The sequence below is a fragment of the Atractosteus spatula genome, chromosome 2 (assembly GCF_055471065.1).
Source record: "Atractosteus spatula isolate fAtrSpa1 chromosome 2, fAtrSpa1.hap1, whole genome shotgun sequence".
NCBI classification, from domain to species: domain Eukaryota; kingdom Metazoa; phylum Chordata; class Actinopteri; order Semionotiformes; family Lepisosteidae; genus Atractosteus; species Atractosteus spatula.
The window spans coordinates 64,383,118-64,401,505 of NC_142707.1; positions in this window are offsets into that span (position 1 = coordinate 64,383,118).

Consider the following 18,388-nt stretch of genomic DNA (forward strand, 5'->3'; position numbering starts at 1 on the left):
TGCATTTCCAAAAGACGTGAGACATATTATCTAATCTGTAGCTCATTGCTATATGATGTTTTTTGTTCCCATTTCATTGAGGGTATGAACAAATTTGGAGGGCACTGTCACGATCGCTACTCCCTCTCTTAAGGGCGCTCCAGCCCTTCCTTCTTTTGCTCCATAACCTGCACCTGTTTTAGTTCTCGCCCCACCTTAAAAGCCAGACGCAGGCGTCACCCCGATGCTTCTCATTGAATCCCGTTTCGTGAGAGCCCGGGGTCCTACCGGCTGGCTCCGTTATGGTTTTAGTTTCCTGTTCCTGATTCCCTGCCCCGCCGGTCCCTACCCGGTTCTGGTTTTTAATTACTTTGTATGGATCCCCTGGTTTTGGACTCTGCCTCCCGTTTTGGATTTCCCCTTTGGATATACGCTTGGATTGTTCGCCTTGGATTCACTCCCCCTGGACACCTGCACTCCTCGGACACGCCCCCCGTCTCCTGACCCTTCTCCTGCATGACTATTTTTCCCTATTGTGTCCTCACTATTCCTGATCGTGTCGTGCGCATAGGGCCCGGAAAGAACTGTTCCTGACAGGCACTGTATACACAAAATTGATTTTGATAGAATATTTCTTCAAGTGAAATTCTATTCATGTACTCATTTTAGAGCAAAATGCTCATAAATCTTATTTCATGATTTCATAATCAGGTGTGGTCTTGCCTGAGTTTTATCACATGTGCTGAACAAGAATCTGTTATTTAGAGTGAGATTAGATTGAAATTATTTCTTTAAAAAAGTAATTTTGAAAAGGTGGTCCCCGGTACTCGGAAGACCTTAACGATACATAAAGAAAAAGGAAATGAGAGTCTGCCAGAGAGATATGGGAAAGGTGTACTTGAGATGAGGATTTTTTTTTCCATTGAAAAGGTGAAAAATAGCAGTCTATATGTGCATATTTAATATCATATAAAATACAAAAGGATTTCATCAGGTGTATTGAAGTTTCTTTTGGGAGTTTAATGCATACAATGAAGAGATGTTCACATTTCCTTTTATTTCCTTTGATCTACAATGATAATGGTTCAAAACATAGATATGGTGTTTAAATTAATATTGGAAATTTTAGATAAAGGTATGGTTAATACACATAATTGCAGATAGAATTTGTAGGCATCCTGCTACCAGAAAATTACAGCTTCACCTGCAGCCTTTAAAATTGTGACCTTTTCAGCTGAAAAGAGTCCTCGGCAAGCCTGGGCATGGTGTTCGAAGAAGAACATTGAAAGGCTTTCCATGGAAAGGGCTGTTCACTTCCTGTAGTCTATGGATGCCTGATGAAATCGCCTGCAGTTACTATGTAAACAGGGCAGTCTTTTCTCCACAACAAATCTCATTATACATCATGCTACTTGTGAGTAAACAGATTTGACCAAAATCCTGTCGCTGACAAAATTAAGAAACACCTATCTAATACTGTCTCCTCTGTACTTTAAAATATAATAGTTTTTGCTCGCACAGTGAGCTTTGGAATATGTTCTTGTGTTTACATTTTCACTATTACTCCATGACAAAAGTTATTTATTAATGAATAACAAATATTAAAATTCCAAAGCCACTTTTAATATCAGCAAAAGAATATGTTATGCTACAATATTTAATGGAGCTTTGCAACTCAAGGATATTTTGGGAAAATGTAATTTATATTGAATACTATTTCCATATCTGATTGTCTGGCTATATGGCAGACATACTTAAAAGTGTAGAACACACTGTTATATTTAACATACAACAGTTACAGTATCTTATATAAATAATTTGATAATAAAAAAAATCTGCAAACAAAACTGTACCCTTCGTAACATTCTGGGTTTGAGTTCAAGCAGTAGATCCAGATGCTGTATCTTTGAGCAAAATACTTCAAAATACTTGAAATGTGGACATTGATATTCTCTTTATATTTACAGAATATTATTAGTATTAGTATGCTGTGTTGTTTTCTACTTACATGTCAAATGAGAAGCCTAAAAAATAATTTGGAAAAGATACTCATACCTTCCTAGATTATTAATAAATTCAAAATTAATAAAAAATTAGGGACATTTAAAAAAATGGAATGTTCTCATGTTATGCAATTCTCTAAATATACACTGTAAACATAAAACATATGAAGGAAGTGAGGGTTTGAAAAGGGGATTTAAAATCAAAGCATTCTCTTAATTGTTTCTGTCACAAATTTAAAAATGAATTCACCATGGTCTTGTGCTTAAGAGACATATTTTTTCCTTTACTCACTGTGTCTAAATAACACTTGGAAGCAACATCGATACATTTGCCAGGAGCATATAGGAAAAACCTTTTGATTGTTGTTAATTGAAATTATACAAGATGTTGCTTGAGGAGTAGCAGCAGCCACAGTGTAAGGCAAGTCTTGTAGCCAATTACAGCTATAAATAGTGGAAATGTTTCCATTGTACAGATTTATCATTCAGTGTGTATTGCCTATAAGAATTAGAATCAGATAGATTTCCACAACTCTTTACTGCATAGTGGGGCATACTTATTACTGTTTTTCAGCATTACCTGTGAAGGATGCCAAATCACCAGATTGAAAGAAAAGTATATTAATCACTCACACAACAATCTATCTAATACAAAACATTCCTTTATTTTATCATGTAAATGTAAAGCCAGTGATGTAGTTTCAGATTATTTGCTTTATTTTGTGATGGCAAGGAGCAGAAGATCATGATGAGTTTTCTTTTTTGACTGTTTTTACATTTGAAACTTCAGTCTTTTTGCTGAACAATGGCTTGAATCCAGGGCTTCAATACTTCAGGCTACTAACTGGGTAATTAACTGAAATGTCAACACTATTTGAACCAGGTTGCAATAATACTGTCTTTTATCTTACAGTCATGATGGTATCTGTTTCTTTCTTCCTGCCTTTATCTTATTTGCTCATAATTGATCATATCCTTTGCTTACCTTTTAATTAGTCTGCCCCTAGGACAGAGAACATTGACATGCTTGCAGGGGCACTTCAGTTTCAAGTAGCTGCAAGTAATTTTCTGGATAAGTGCTTAGCTGTTAAATGCTTCATAGGTTTCAAACTGTCGCTTTAACAAAAATTAAATTAATATCTGTGTATACAGAAAGCAATAAAGTTTTTATAGTTGTGAAGGGGCAATTACAGTTTTATTTATATTTGTTAAGTCATAATTCTTCTAATTATTTCTGAGAAATTTAAATTTGATTCAACATTTTCTAGTATACAGCATATGTTGATGCTGGGTTATTTTTTTTACTTTAATATTATAAAATGATGTATGTAGTGTTATATCAATAGATTAAAGAGAGTCATTTAAAATGAAATCTCCTTTATATAACCTCTGTGGGTACTGCAGCAGAAATAAACCTTTTTATAAATGGTATAGAGATACCTTGGGTGTAAATTGTAAAATGAACACAACTGCAAGTCATAAAGGTTATGCTTTACACTTTGAAAGCGCAGAGCGAAGACTCAACGGAAATGCACTGTCAGGCCGAAGACTTGAAAGGAAGCACTGCCAGGCTGATGAGTCGCTGAGGCACCTGAGTGTAGTGAGAAGTGCAGGGTGCTTCAATGGAACAGGATAAGGACAACAGTTGAAGAGCCCTGGTTACTGGCTACTGGACGCTGGCCCCTGAATGAAGTCGGGGAATCGGAGGAAGGTGGGGGCCAGCTGAGTGCGGTCCAGGTTCCAGGGTGGAGGAGCAATCTGGGAAAGCCATTGAAGGATCAGCTCGCAGCAACAGAGGACAACGGGGTGCACGAAAGCAAGTACTGCCAGGAAGGATGTGAAACATGGAATAATGACAAAGCTCCACAACAAAGGTACCTCAGCATTATAAAGGAAAAGGGGGCATTGAATAATTGGGATAATAATTAATAATTCGAATTGATCACCTGAGTCTGAGCGGCAAGCCTGGGAAAACTGTGAATCCTCACAGGGCAACAGTGCGATAAGATATGACGCAGAACAGTGATCATAACAAGCAGTGTTTCATCTACGAATTAAACCCACAACATTGGAACAGCATTGCTACCTTGCATCACTGGAGTCCTAGGTTCAATTCCTGGGGTAGTATCAATGTTACATGGAATTGGCATGGTTCTTTAGTGTCCTCCCACAGTCCTAAGACATACTAGTATAATACTTGGCTTCCTGGAAAATTGTCCCAGATGTGAATGTGTGCATTTATATGTTTGTGCCTGTGGTCTGTGTGTGTGCTCTGCAATGGAGTGGTGTCCCATCCAGGGTGTATCCCACCTTGTGCTTGTTGCTTGCCAGGATTATTGGCTTTGGCTCCCCCATGACCATGTGTTGGATAAAGCAGTTAGGAAATGGATAGATAGATTTACAATTCCAGAACCCTAACTATTGTTCAACACCACTGCCCACTTTTTGAGTATATCAAGAGTATGTTGTACATCTACAGTATCAAGATACATAATTAGTTAACTCCCAATATAATTGTGGGAAATGCATTTTTTTACAATGATATATTTGTATAACCAAAGACAACATCATCACATTATATCTATGTCAATAACCACTTATCTCAGTTATCAGGGTCATGATGCCTATGTCAGGATGCACAAGGCTCAAGGTGGGGTACATCACATCTCTCACTCACACACACACACACACACACACACACACACACAGAGAGAGAGAAAGAGAGAAACATGCACCCACTCTCACCAGGGCCAAATTTACAGAAGCCAAAAAAATTACCAGCACATCTTTGGACTGTGGGAGGAAAGTGTTTATTCAGTTATATGTTTATCTTCATCTTATATTATGACTTTCATGAATTTTTTATTACACTTTAGGTCTAAATAATACATAGGTATATGTTCTTTTCAGTTCTTTTGGCACTGTCCCAATAATGATAGGATCCAGCTCTGTGGATTCTGTTTGTGCTCTGGCCCCTCTAATATTTATTGATGGGATGAGTCTGGGAAATTACGGTTGGGATGTGGATAAACAATGTCAAATTACTATGAAATAGTTTGTTAAGGTGTTGAAAGCAACTCAGTAGGGGCAATTGATTATTGAGTGCTTCAACAGTGTGAACTGCACCTCCATAAACAATGTTATATTGTGAATGGCACCACTTTCTACAAACTAACAGTAGTGCCAAGAGATATGGAAAATTATGATCTAGCTAGCCAGTTCAAATATACAGTCTTTCATATCTTGTACTTCTGTATGAAAATCATACAGAATGACACAGGAATCACATATATTAAACTACTGAACCCATAGATGAGAGAGAGAGATGCGATCACTTAATTGACCATATACAATTTCTTGTATTAGGAATTTGTCTTTTCACATACCCCAACTTGCTCTCCATGAGACACACAGACAGGGAGAGAAGCTTGGGGTCAGAGCGCAGTGTCAGCCATTTATACAGCACCCCTGGAGCAGTTGGGGTTAAGGGCCTTGCTCAGGGTCCCAATGGAGTAAGATTCCTCTGCTGACCACGGGATATGAACCAGCAAGCTTTCAGCCACAGGCGCAGATCCTTAGCCACAAAGCCATCACACCAAAGAAGAGATACTTCTTTTCCTAAATTGAGGTTGAGACGCAAAAGGGTGAAATCCGGGTTAATGGGTTTATTGTACTAATTTAAACTCTTAATATATCATATCCTATGATATAAAGTAAAATAATTGTTTCTTCATTTTAGTAAATTTTAGTAAAATGGTATAAACTTTAGATATGGAGAATGCTTTCTTCCTGTTGATATTACTCATAATATTTGGTTTCCATGGTGCACAGGCCCTTGGACATGTTTGTTCTACAATAGCAAGTCATTTGTTGTATGTAGCCTTGTATGGAACTTGACATTAGGTTGCTTGAACTGCAATGTCACAAAGAATTGAATTTGCCAAAGAATTTGCCAAAGTTTTACAAAGTTTAAAGGTAGCCACAAGGGTCATGAAATGGCAAAGATTACCTCTATTTAGCCTTTTAAATTATTTTATATCCACAACCCTTTAGGTATTATGGTACTTTCTAAGAAACTCCAAAAGAAAAAGAAAACACACAATATAATTGTTACAAGAAGCTACATAAATAACTTGAGATCAGTTGATAACAGAGGATATGAATTATATTAGCTTTCCCATCAAAATGACTTAATGCGTGGAAAGTGTTCTTTAGAGAGCGGTGATTAAAGGATAAGAAGAAGACTGTGGAAATTAAAAAAGAATGAAAATATTTATGGAGTGATCACATGGCTTGCTCCATTGTAATTGGTGAACTCCCTTAAAAGGTCAAATAAGCTTTAATAAGACTGGAAGGTCTGGTAGACCAGGCATGTATGGCAGTGCATGCTGCAGCCATTGAACCAGCTGACAGGATCATTTTTGCAGACAGACAAATTCATACTAGGGACAATGCAAGTGACTTATTGATTAACATACTGCTCAAAAGACATTCCATGGATTACAACACACTTTTTTTTTATAACATACCACTTGTAATGTCCAAAGCTGTCTCTCAGGATAAAGAATCTGCTTAAACCTGCTTAATGGCACATTACCAGAACATTAACATTAACCACTGATATGCATTGGACACGTCAATCCTGTTTTATGTACTTTTTTTCTTTGTAAGGGATGTGCAAGGTGATATTTTATGCATATAACCATATGGGTACAGTATTGTGTAAATAAGAGAGTGTATTAGTGCATTTTATATTTAAGTAAGACAGAGCACATTATTATTCCATGACCACCAAATTCACACAATATTTCAAAATATGCTCTCCTCTGTGGTCAAATAAGCAAACATTAAAATTCCACAACACACTCTGAAATGTGACGATTCATTTTAAAATAGTACTTTTCATTTTACATCACCTTAAGGTACAGTGGAATAAAACAATCAAACAAAAGAGACGGAAAAGCATAGATGATATAGTAAACTAGAATTAACAGCAATTGAAAACTTGAAGTCCTGACTGACTTTGCAAGATCTTAAATGGGGTGGGAGATCATTCTAACAGTCTTGAAGCAACAGTTTGTGGAACATTGAAACATTGTGGGGATTGAAAGGAAGCCTGAGTCCAAACAGTGTAATTGTATAGGTGTACTGTATGATGATCAGTAATATTTTTAACTGAAATTTAATCATTCCTGTCTTTAAAACCAGTTGGTCTGGAGTATTTAATCTTTCAGCCCTCAACTTGGATTTCAAGAAACCACTTTGACAGAACTTTAGTTTAAAAAGTTATGTGCCGAAAGTTGTTTGTAAATTTATGACTCTCCATGGATTATTTTTACACTCACAGCGGAATTTCCACTCCAACACTTTTCCTACAACTAATGCTTTTTATTCATACTGTAGAGCTCCATCTTGAATAACTGTGGACGTGTTTAGTCCAGAGATCCAAGTTTTAAAACATATATTTTATTCCACTTTTTCACTTTTTAAAAAAAAAATTGGTCTCCTAAATTCATACATGATACAGCTTTATAGATAAAAACAGTCTCAGTACAAGAAACAAAATAACACTTGCTTAATAATGTACTGTGTAATGTACAGTATGAAATGACGTTTTTAGTGAAGTATTGTTAATTCAATTAATAGGAATAAAAATGGAATTATATCATTTGCACTAGCCATAAATTCATGGCTTTTGGCTAGGGACTTTGTCATGAATCACAGTTACCTACCACCATACTGGTTCAAGTCTTTAATACTACTGGTCAATATTAACAATTTAATAACTTCCTCCTTGGAAACTATTTAGTAAATGTGGCCAATGTGTACAGCATCAATGGAGTGCAGAGAATATCTAGAATAAAGTCCAGGATTTTTAACAGGACTGTGGTTATGTATTGTACATAAAAAAGGGAATGTATAGCCCACCACAGATATTACATGTCTAGGTGTAATATGAGCCATACCATTAATCAGTGCAGTTTATATTGAAAAGCATCTTAAAACTGTTAACTTCATACATCATTTGCAATGACATTAGTATTTGCTGTCTTAATCTTTTTTCAGATATGATGTCATCCAAAAATAAGCAATACATTAAAATTTTAATAGAAATATTCTTAGGTGATTTATTTTAAGAATGCATTAGGGAATTGCATTAATGTATCCATGTTTTTGAGCGCTCTGAATTATCCATCATTTAATTTTGTGCTCAATTTATCATTTGGACATTTGGACTCAACCTTTGATATCTTCATAAAAATGAACAAATATGACTATTTAAAATGTATGCAGTAGTACTGGATGTTTGCATCCAAATTTGTAATCTTACTGTGCATTTTTATCTTATATTTGTGAACATTATGTACATAATGTTTCTAATACAAGATAAAGTACATGAAGACATGTTTATTAAACACCAGAATGCCAACTGATGAACTGAACTTCTGTGAACCTAACATGTATTCCGCAACATTCTGCTGCCAGTCAAACACCAGGTGATTGCTACTGTGTATTAAACATAATATATTCTGAAAATGACAATTATGAGAAACGTGTCAAGTATGAATCCAGTGGTTAACTAGCTGTGACAACAGACTTTTGCACATCAGCAAAGTATTTACTCATACCACATACGTGTATACAGTTATACATTTACAGACAAGTGTGACATATAAATCAAAAGTCTAAAATATGCTGAATTTCACACATAATATAAAATACCTTTCATACACATACATTTGCAAATACACAATGTCTTCTCCATTGATAATTATTCCAAGGTGACACATGAAAGACGAGGTCTCCTACAAACCAGAGGGTAGGTATAAAAAAATAATTGACTGCTGTTGAAAAAGGGGTTTGTTTTTATATTTCACAGTCATTCTGTGAAATGTAAATTCTATTGAATGTCAGTAAATATAGTGTCATGACATTAATTTTAGAAGTCAGATGCTTAGATGTTTTACCATGTTTTAGCTATGAACTGAGAAAGTGCAGTGTGAAGACATTAAAATCTTTAGTTTTTTTGTTAATTTAAACATCTGTAATCAAAAACAGCTGTTTATTTTTATAAATTTACCATTGTTGTCAGGGACACAAACAGTGGAATTCACAGCACATTGAAGAGTTTAAACAGTTATCATCATCATTATCATTTATGTTGCTGTAGTAGTTGCGCATCAAGACCAGAACCCATGGATTTGGGTGAATTATGTGGATCGTGATTGCCACAGGATAGAGCAAGGGGTTCTTCACAGAAGTAAAGGACACCTGCTCCTGGTGGGAAGATTGTCATCAGCTCCAACCAGAAGACAACACTCACACCATTATTTTCAATCACTGCCAGGAGGGTCTATAAATAGGGGGCACCCATGTGCAGACGATTGTTGGAATTGAAGTCTTGTCAGGATGACCTATTGCCATTGTACGCCTCTTAGTGTTCAGTTCTTTAGTTCTGCACTGTCTGGAGCTAAGGAAACACAGCTAGCCCTTTAGTGCCTGAATCAATATAATATTATTATTACTAGCATTCAATTGCAGTGATATGTAACCACTATAAATTGATTTCTTTTCAAAATCAATTACTATTTAGACTGCTTTTTTGTGTTGGTTACAGACTGTTCAACTTCCGATTTTGTGGAATTTATATATAAATCAGCTCAAAATTCTATCAACCAAAGCAACACTAACCTTAAAGTCATGAAAGATTACAGATCCTCTACACATCCACAGCTGGAGATGCTTGACAAACCCCTCACGTTTTTTTTGTGAGAGGGATTACTTCAGCATAATTCCTTGTGTGATAAGAATGTTTCATGGAAGAAAAGGTTAATCCCAGTTTCAGAACAATCAATCCACACTTGTTGACTGTCCTTTCTATGCCTCTTCTTCCTTTATGGTTGATGTTGATTTTCACATGGTCTTGTTCATGCATACAGATGCAGCCATTCAAAGTGCGCGTCACAGACACGTACCGCAGGTGACGTCGCTCAGTATGACGCAAGATGACGCGTGGCACCGCAGTACGTGATTGGTTGACCGACAGGGGCACTCGTGGTCCGTTGGTCTGTCGTAGAAAGACTTACAGTAAAAACGTCTTTGCTGTGCCCGTTGTAGATATTGAATTTTACCACTGAAGGGAAATCTTAGTAGCTGAGCATAAAAAGAATAGGAGCATACTGTAACGCGTGTGAAGGCCATAAACGATATTAATTTTGGAACATAAACATACAGTATATACTGTAGCTGGTCTTGGTACTTTAAAGAAAAAAATACACACCAGTATTCCATTTCTCCCTAAACATTTTAAGCTTTGAAGTCTTTAACTAACATGATACCGGAGTCAACAAGCATACTTTTAGAATTTGATTAAAAGGGAATATAATATGGAATCGCGTATCTAAAGAATTTAATAACGGTATTCGTGTGCTGCGACAGGGCTGTGTAGGGCTTTTTCGCCTGCCTGTTCATGCGAGCTGTCTTCTAGCCGACTGGTCTAGGTGCGTGACTAGCAACTGGGAGGTTGTGTGATCGAATCCAGCTGGTGCCGGACTTTTCTTTTAACAAACATTTCTTCGAAAAAATAGAATAGCGATATTATGGACAATAAATTGACTTTTATATTTCAAAATATCGCAACATGAACGATATTTGCGATATTTTGAACATATCTTCCCTTCTGACAGCGGTTCCTCCTTCTATTGTGTGTGTGTGTGCAACAGAGTAAATTTTTATAGAGAAATGGAGGCTGGACAGTATGCGTTACAATATAAACATTTATATTGATTTAAATCGTGTTCTGATTTAAATCGCAAACGCGTGTTTAATTATGTGTTTTTTAATCATAATCAGGCTAATGCATTTCTACATTTTCTGTATGAACCAGCTTAGAGGTTCATACAGAAAGACAGCTTGTGTTTAAATTGAGTGTAAGGTAATTTATGCTTCTAAAGTCATGGTCAGCATTTATTATTGTACTGTGCTGTAAACTTTTTCTGTGCCTAGTCACATTATTTTATAGCGTTTTTATTGCGTTATTAAATCCGGTGGCGCTGTGTGTTAGAGTAGTTTCCTGACTCCCTTGTCACATGGTCTGTGATTGAATCCCATAGAACTATGACTTTATTTTTTAACAAACATTTCTTTGAAAAAATGAAACGTTTCCCTTGGTCAGAGATTAAATAAAACCTCACTCGCACCAAACAAATTTATATTTCTAAATATCACAAAATACGTTCATTGTCTTCCAATCGAGTCGAGTTGACATTGGAAGCCTGCCACACCCGGACTGTTAAACCAACGCATTAGCACGTCAAAGCCCATCGAGGGTATTGAGCCAGTATTGCCTTTAGTATTCCCCCCTCTCCCCTCAATTCAATTCAATTCAAGGTGTTTTATTTGCATGACAGATGGGTACAAGCAGTGTTGGGTATGTATATTGTAACGCTTACGGCAGACAGGCACTGTGTAAGAGCCGGCGCACCAGAGCAGCGCACCGAGGGAGCGTCTGCATTTCTAACTTAGTTTTTAAAATTAGTCAAGCAATATGAAGCATCTCCTTTTACTTAGTGCCTGAGCATAAAAAGAATAGGAGCATACTGCAACGCGTGTGAAGTCCATAAACGATATTAATTTTGGAACTTAAACATACAGTATATGGCTGGTCTCGGTACTTTAAAGAAAACATACACACCAGTATTCCATTTCTCCTAAACATTTTAAGCATCGAAGTCTTTAACTAACGCGATACCGGAGTCAACAAGCATACTTTTAGAATTTGATTAAAAGGGAATATAATATGGAATCGCGTATCTCAAGAAATTAATAACGATATAATTATATTCATGTTGCAAAAGAACTGCAACGGACATAAAAACTCCCTTGCTTTTAACAGAGCGTTCCATAATTTCTAACTACGAAAATGCCAGGTGAAAGGATTTGTAAACATATTTTGTTAAAGCAAGTCAGAACCCATTCAGAGCCTACATTACATTTTAGCGTTTCATTCTGAGCAGAAGACCCTCACACCTGAAGAAGGGGGAGGTGTTTTTCGCTGGAAATCTCGCCTGCTTCTACTTTACAACCGGAGTGCTGGCTGTGACGAATTAAACCGGCATTACAGGTTACAATCACAGACCATGTGACATGGGAGTCAGGAAACTAACACAGCGCCACCAGATTTGATAACGCTATGAAAACGCTATAAAATAATGTGACTAGGCACAGAACAAGTTTACAGCACAGTACAAAAATGCTGACCATGACTTTAGAAGCATAAATTGCCTTACACTCAATTTAAACACAAGCTGTCTTTAGCCCTCTAAGGTGGTTCATACAGAAATGTAGAGATCCAGGCTCAGAACACACAGCTTCATTAGCGAATACATATGCAGGACAACTAGAGAAGACGTTTTACAGAGGATGGATTTTTAGAAACATCCCATCAGTGACATCACTGAAGTCAACTCCTAGGTACTGTAACTGTCGTGTGGATAATTTCACAAGAATCAGACAAAGGTTTAAGCATCGCTTGTTCTAGATAAAACTGCAAAAAAAAACAACAACCCATAATGTACTTCTTTGCGGCTCTGTTTGCCCAAATCATATATTCATAACGTGAAATCTAGAAAATAATATTACGTAACCAAAATCCGCAATATGGAAACAGAACCTGTGTAATTGTTGATAGATGATGTACTCGTAACATTTTTTCAAGACGAACTACAACATTTAAAAAATGACTTGTATGTACTTGATATCTCTAATCAATCCACGGGTCCCAGCACGAAACGAAAGTAAAACGCATACCGTTTCGCGCTTCTTATTAGTTGCTCAAAAGTAATTTGACCGTATGAAATGCATAATATAAACCTAGAAACATATACGTGAGTAGTACTTAAGCACTGTAGTATCGGTGTTAAGACATACCTCTCAAATACTGTAAATCAAGTTAAAAATATCTCAAGATTCTGGTCATAATGAAACCATGTTTCGTGTATGTTTTCTTTAAAGTACCGAGACCAGCCATATACTGTATGTTTATGTTCCAAAATTAATATCGTTTATGGCCTTCACACGCGTTGCAGTATGCTCCTATTGTTTTTATGCTCAGCTACTAAGATTTCCCTTCAGTGGTAAAATTAGATATGAATATTCAATACTTAAACGGGCACAGTTAAGACATTAAATATACATATACATACTGTATACAGTACAGTTTGCATACGGTAATATGTTTATGTCCCTAAATCAATCTCTTTTATGAGCATGTGAAAGGCATGGTGAATCACTGTACTTTGCATGATTGGAAAAAAATGCGTGATTGCGAAATGCTGTGGCGTTACTTTTACAAAGACGGTCAATGAAAAAAAGAATGTGGACCAGGGCAATACTTTGAGTTTACAGCTTGTCCAAGGTCATTTATTATTAATACTATTATTAATATCTTCGTTAAAGACTTTGATGGCTACAGCTCAAACATGAGAGGTTGAGCTTTATTAGCTCCACCTTGCGGAAATTCCGGATACTATTATTTTGCTAGCGGTATTTACCGGTAACTCGCGGTATTTACCGGTAGCTTGCGGTAGACTGCGTACAGCGTACCGGAAAATAATGCGGTATCGCCCGCGCATTTTGAATGGCTGCATCTGTATGTTGGCATTGTCTTTATAATCCATGCCTTTATCCTCTTAATCTACTTCTTAATTATATCCACGAGGGTATTAAAAGGAAAACTTGTAATTTTATTCCTGTATTTTCAAAACACCCCTGGGATTCAGGGTGCATTTTTTTTTTGTTGAATCCACAGTAGTTAGCAGTCAGTATCTTCATTTGAGATTTTTAAAAGGGATATATACATATACATATAGTTCAAGTAGGTAGCTGCATCAGCATGCGTAGGCTGCAAAGGAAGAAGTGAAGGTTTATTCCATGCGGAAAAGAGTAGAAAGGAAACACAACTTATCGGCTGTGGAGCCCTCTTTGGGTGTGAGCTCTCACACCCGAACAAGACTCCACAGCCGAAACATTGGAAATGAAGCCTTCTCCATGTGGGCTACTTATATAAAAATATTTCTGAACCAACATGCCTTCCCTATCTCAAAACCTGGAATTATGCTTATTCTTGACATCCCAATAGAAACAAGATTTCATATTTCCTGAGGAGTATATGTCTGAAACTCATTTCCCTTCTTTTAACAGTTATTATCAGTTATTTTGTCAATTACACATAGGCCTTCACTTAATATTTGAATTGTCTCTCAAAACTACATCAGTGCTGCATTTACTATAAGTGCACCTCAACATACTCTTGAAAGTGATGCTATTATAAAGGTTCATGGTTTTTGATAAGCTTTTGAGTGTTCTATATGAGCATCTGGATTTTATAGGCCTTTTCTTATGCTAAAAGGTCAGTGCCATCAGTGAAAACTGGGATTACATGCACTTCTGCCACTGATAGAAATTTCATCTTAAAGAGCCTCAGGCAAAGCACAAAGAACTTATTGAAAAGCTTGGGTGATATGATGATGTGATGGAGAACATTTAATAGAATATTGTTAACATCATGTATGGTGCAAATAGTAACAATAAAAAATCTCTTCAATAAACCACAAATGCATCTAAATGCCAGCTTCCCACAGGGAAGTACATTTTCTAGTGTGTATAACCTATCTATCTTGTATACACTCTTGTTGATTTTGTGAAGCTAGCTTAGTTTGTTTTATTTGGCCACTGCAAGAAACACAAAGGTAATTTTTTGTCACATACTTTGTACTTCATCTAAGCAAAACTGTGTCAACCTGAATTACATGGTTAGTTTTTTTAGATGTTTGTACTTTTCGATATACAGGATTATAATGTAAACAGTAACATCAATGTGTAGCAATATTGCTGTTCTCGTCACAGAAATGTTCCATAAAAGTAATTATTTGTTTTTATCTGTTGTTGACTTATTGTTTATAGAATTGGGAGTTTCAAAACACAAAATATAGAAGTAAAAACTGTGCAGTTACAGTTAACTACAGCACATTACATGCTTTTGATGTGAATTTTGAAATTAACTAAGTATTTTTATTTTAATTCTTGCTTGAAGAAGTTAGAAACTCCACCCATTATTTATTGAAGCAAATTTTTTAAAACTTTTCTGTACATTTTTACTTTACTTACACAGCTATTTAAACATATAAATGACCTAGGCTCATGTGGTAATTTATCTATTCCACTACAATACAAGAGGTACAACCAGTAACAGTTATACATATCACGTTTTTCATCAACAAAGTCTGGACTTGTTTAAGGATGTATCCAATTATGACACCAAAGAATATGCTATAGAAAAAAAATGGTGACAAGATTCTGGAGCCAATAGTTATCTGTCTGCATCATTTTGCAATTGTTTACAACTTGCCTGCTAGACAGAAGCTTCTTTGAGAAACAGAAAAGATGGAAATGGCCGAGTTCTGGTACAGAACCTCTCACCTGTAGCAATGCACACACTCAGAAGTGGTGTCGACAGTGTGAGGCTGACACCATAGTGAAGAATCGACTCATGCCATTTTCAATGAATGGTCTCACACAACTGGTCCAGCATGTACCAGTACAGTAGTTATCAGTATTTTAACACATTCATAAGTGGCCAAATAAACATTACCCCAGACAAATGTCATGCTTGTGTATGTACTGTACATGAAGTAGAAGTGATCCACATCTACCAGGATAACTTGTTTTTGACTGTGAAAGGTCTTTCAACAGTACTTTTTTTAACATCCTTGTATTTTCATTTTTCAAAAGACTGAACTCAAATTGATTTCAAACATTTTGTCTCCAATGTTACAAAAAGGTGCAAATCATCTTTGCAAGAAAAGAAAAGGTAAGAGAAAACATTTCTCCTTTTTGTTACTCTTTTAAGAAGAGTATAAATGCTAATATATTATTGAAAATGAAGATGCTCACCTGCTACATTTTATTTTTTACTGAAATCCCTGCATTAATATTTTATTTGTATCTTATGTTAATAAGATAAGCCTTACACTCATAAATCTTACACTCAAGGTGTTTTAAGCCTTACACTCACAACACAAATGTCCGGCTTTCTCAATTTGTTGAAGCCTACCTCAATCATTATTAAACAGAACCCTAACAGTTATCCTTCATTTTACAACTATCTTAAGTTTTCTAGGGAATTTATTATACATATTTACAGTGACAGTAAATAAAGCAGTACAAAGTAAGGAAAGCTAGATCAGGGGGAAACACTGTAGATAGTTATAAGAATTTAGTAAAGCCCATTCACTTTCAGAAAGGATATTTTAAAAACGAATGTGTTGATGTTCATTTTAATAAACAAGATAGTATATTAAATAAGCTCTATATTATATTTGTATATACACATACATGTACATATATACATTATTACATGTTTATATACATCCACTACTGCATAATTCTGGTCTGAAACTTACAATATGTTTTGAGTATTTGACAAATACATTTTAACTTTTCGAGCAAGACTGGTTTTACATGTAAAGAATGTGCACTTCTTTCTTTGGCTGTGTTCTGGATAATTAAAGGCATGTTGCATTGAAGCTCTAATTTGTATTGTCAGCAACTTCAAAATGCAAGCAAAGGAATATTCCTACAGTGATAATTTAATCCCTGTTCTTTGGTTGATCCTGTCAAATCTAAAAGACCAGCCCCCAAAGGGACCCAAAATAAAGTATTAAAACACTAAACATTTTAGCTTTACCTTCCCCTCCATCTCAAGCTTTTTGGATACTTCAAAAAGTATGCAAATAACAGAATAACTAAAATATTTAATGTGTGAAAAAAGCAGGAAATATTTTTAAAAAATTTCTGAAGGAAAGATATTAAGTTTAAATATAATAAAATATTTTTTGATTTTTAAATGAAAATGAAATCTTTATACTCTATTATGAATATTTGATATTATATTGGTGACTGACCTACGTCATACAAATGGTATATCCTCCAGCAGTTCAGAGTTGTAAACTAGTGAAAAATCACAAAGTGGTACTTTGTCAAAAAGTGATAGATGTTCCAAAATTTCTAATATCAAAAACTGGAAGTGTGTTAAATATTGGTAGAACTACAGAACTAATTAAAGCATTAAGCACTGCATTTTAATGTAGGTTGTGTAACATGCCCAACAGCGTGTTATTAAAAACTAAAAATACTTTATGTGTTTAATATTCCAAGATTAATAACATACTGACATTCATTTACATTAGTCACTTTTCTTCAAATATTTTTTCATAAAAGGATACAATTTCAATTTTAATTTTAAGAGTACAATTTTATTTTCTTAAGGGAGTAAGGGCTCCAGACTCTAGACTGGAGAGTTGTAGGTTCAAATCATGGGTAGAATACATCTATTTTATCCTTGAGTAAGGTACCGTCACATAAATTATTCTAGTAGGAGCCCTGTTATATACAGTACATGTGGCTCCATGCCATCCTTGTAAAATAGATGTTCTTCTCAGATGACTTACTGGGTAAAAGAAAAGAAAGGAATTTTAAATGTTTACTAAATATGTAAAGAAAAGATGAAATAACATTGCAGATGAGAGGAGGCCATTCAGCCCATTTTGAAGGGGTAAGAGAAGTTCTTTTAAAATCCTGACAATAACGAACAGCAATGCACACTTCAGAAAATAAAAAAACAAGGGATACTGATATTACGTTGTTCAAAAAAACGACTTCATATATTTTCTTGTTTTGTTAACAAGTTCATACATGCGCAGGTCTATAAGGTATATACCGATTTATAATAACCCGTTCAATGCATACAGATCTTTTCATCCCAAGGGATCCTATAGCACTTTACACATAGGAATGGTTCCACTTTATCCACCACTAAAGTGCAGCACTAACCTAGAGGATATGAAGCAGCCATTACTTGCAATAATGAGATCATGCTACAAGATAGTATGTCTCCTTCAGTGAAAACACTACCTACAATGGTGCCTTAATGGTTCACAAAAGGCACACAGAGGATGGAGGTTCTGTAACATTGAGTCTGGTTTTATAACTTTATTCTTTCTCACTGAATGTTATGTCATCCCCTTGATACAAAAAATAATAATGTCACGTAACAGAATGCTAATCTGTTTTTATAGTTAAAATATATGTGGTGGATGATGAACTATTTGCTTTCCTTGATAGCAAAAAAATCAAACATACCAGTGTTAATCATCTACTGTTTGTCTTCATTAGAATATCTGAACAAAAATTTGAAAGTGTGGAAATAAGTCAACAAACCTGACTGCCTAAGAGTTAATCTTAACACCTCAAAATTGTGTTTAGAGAGATAGGCAAGCCACTAAAAAACAAGCCACTTGAAACCTAACACATTAAAATTAGTAAAATAACTGACTTGTCATGGAGCA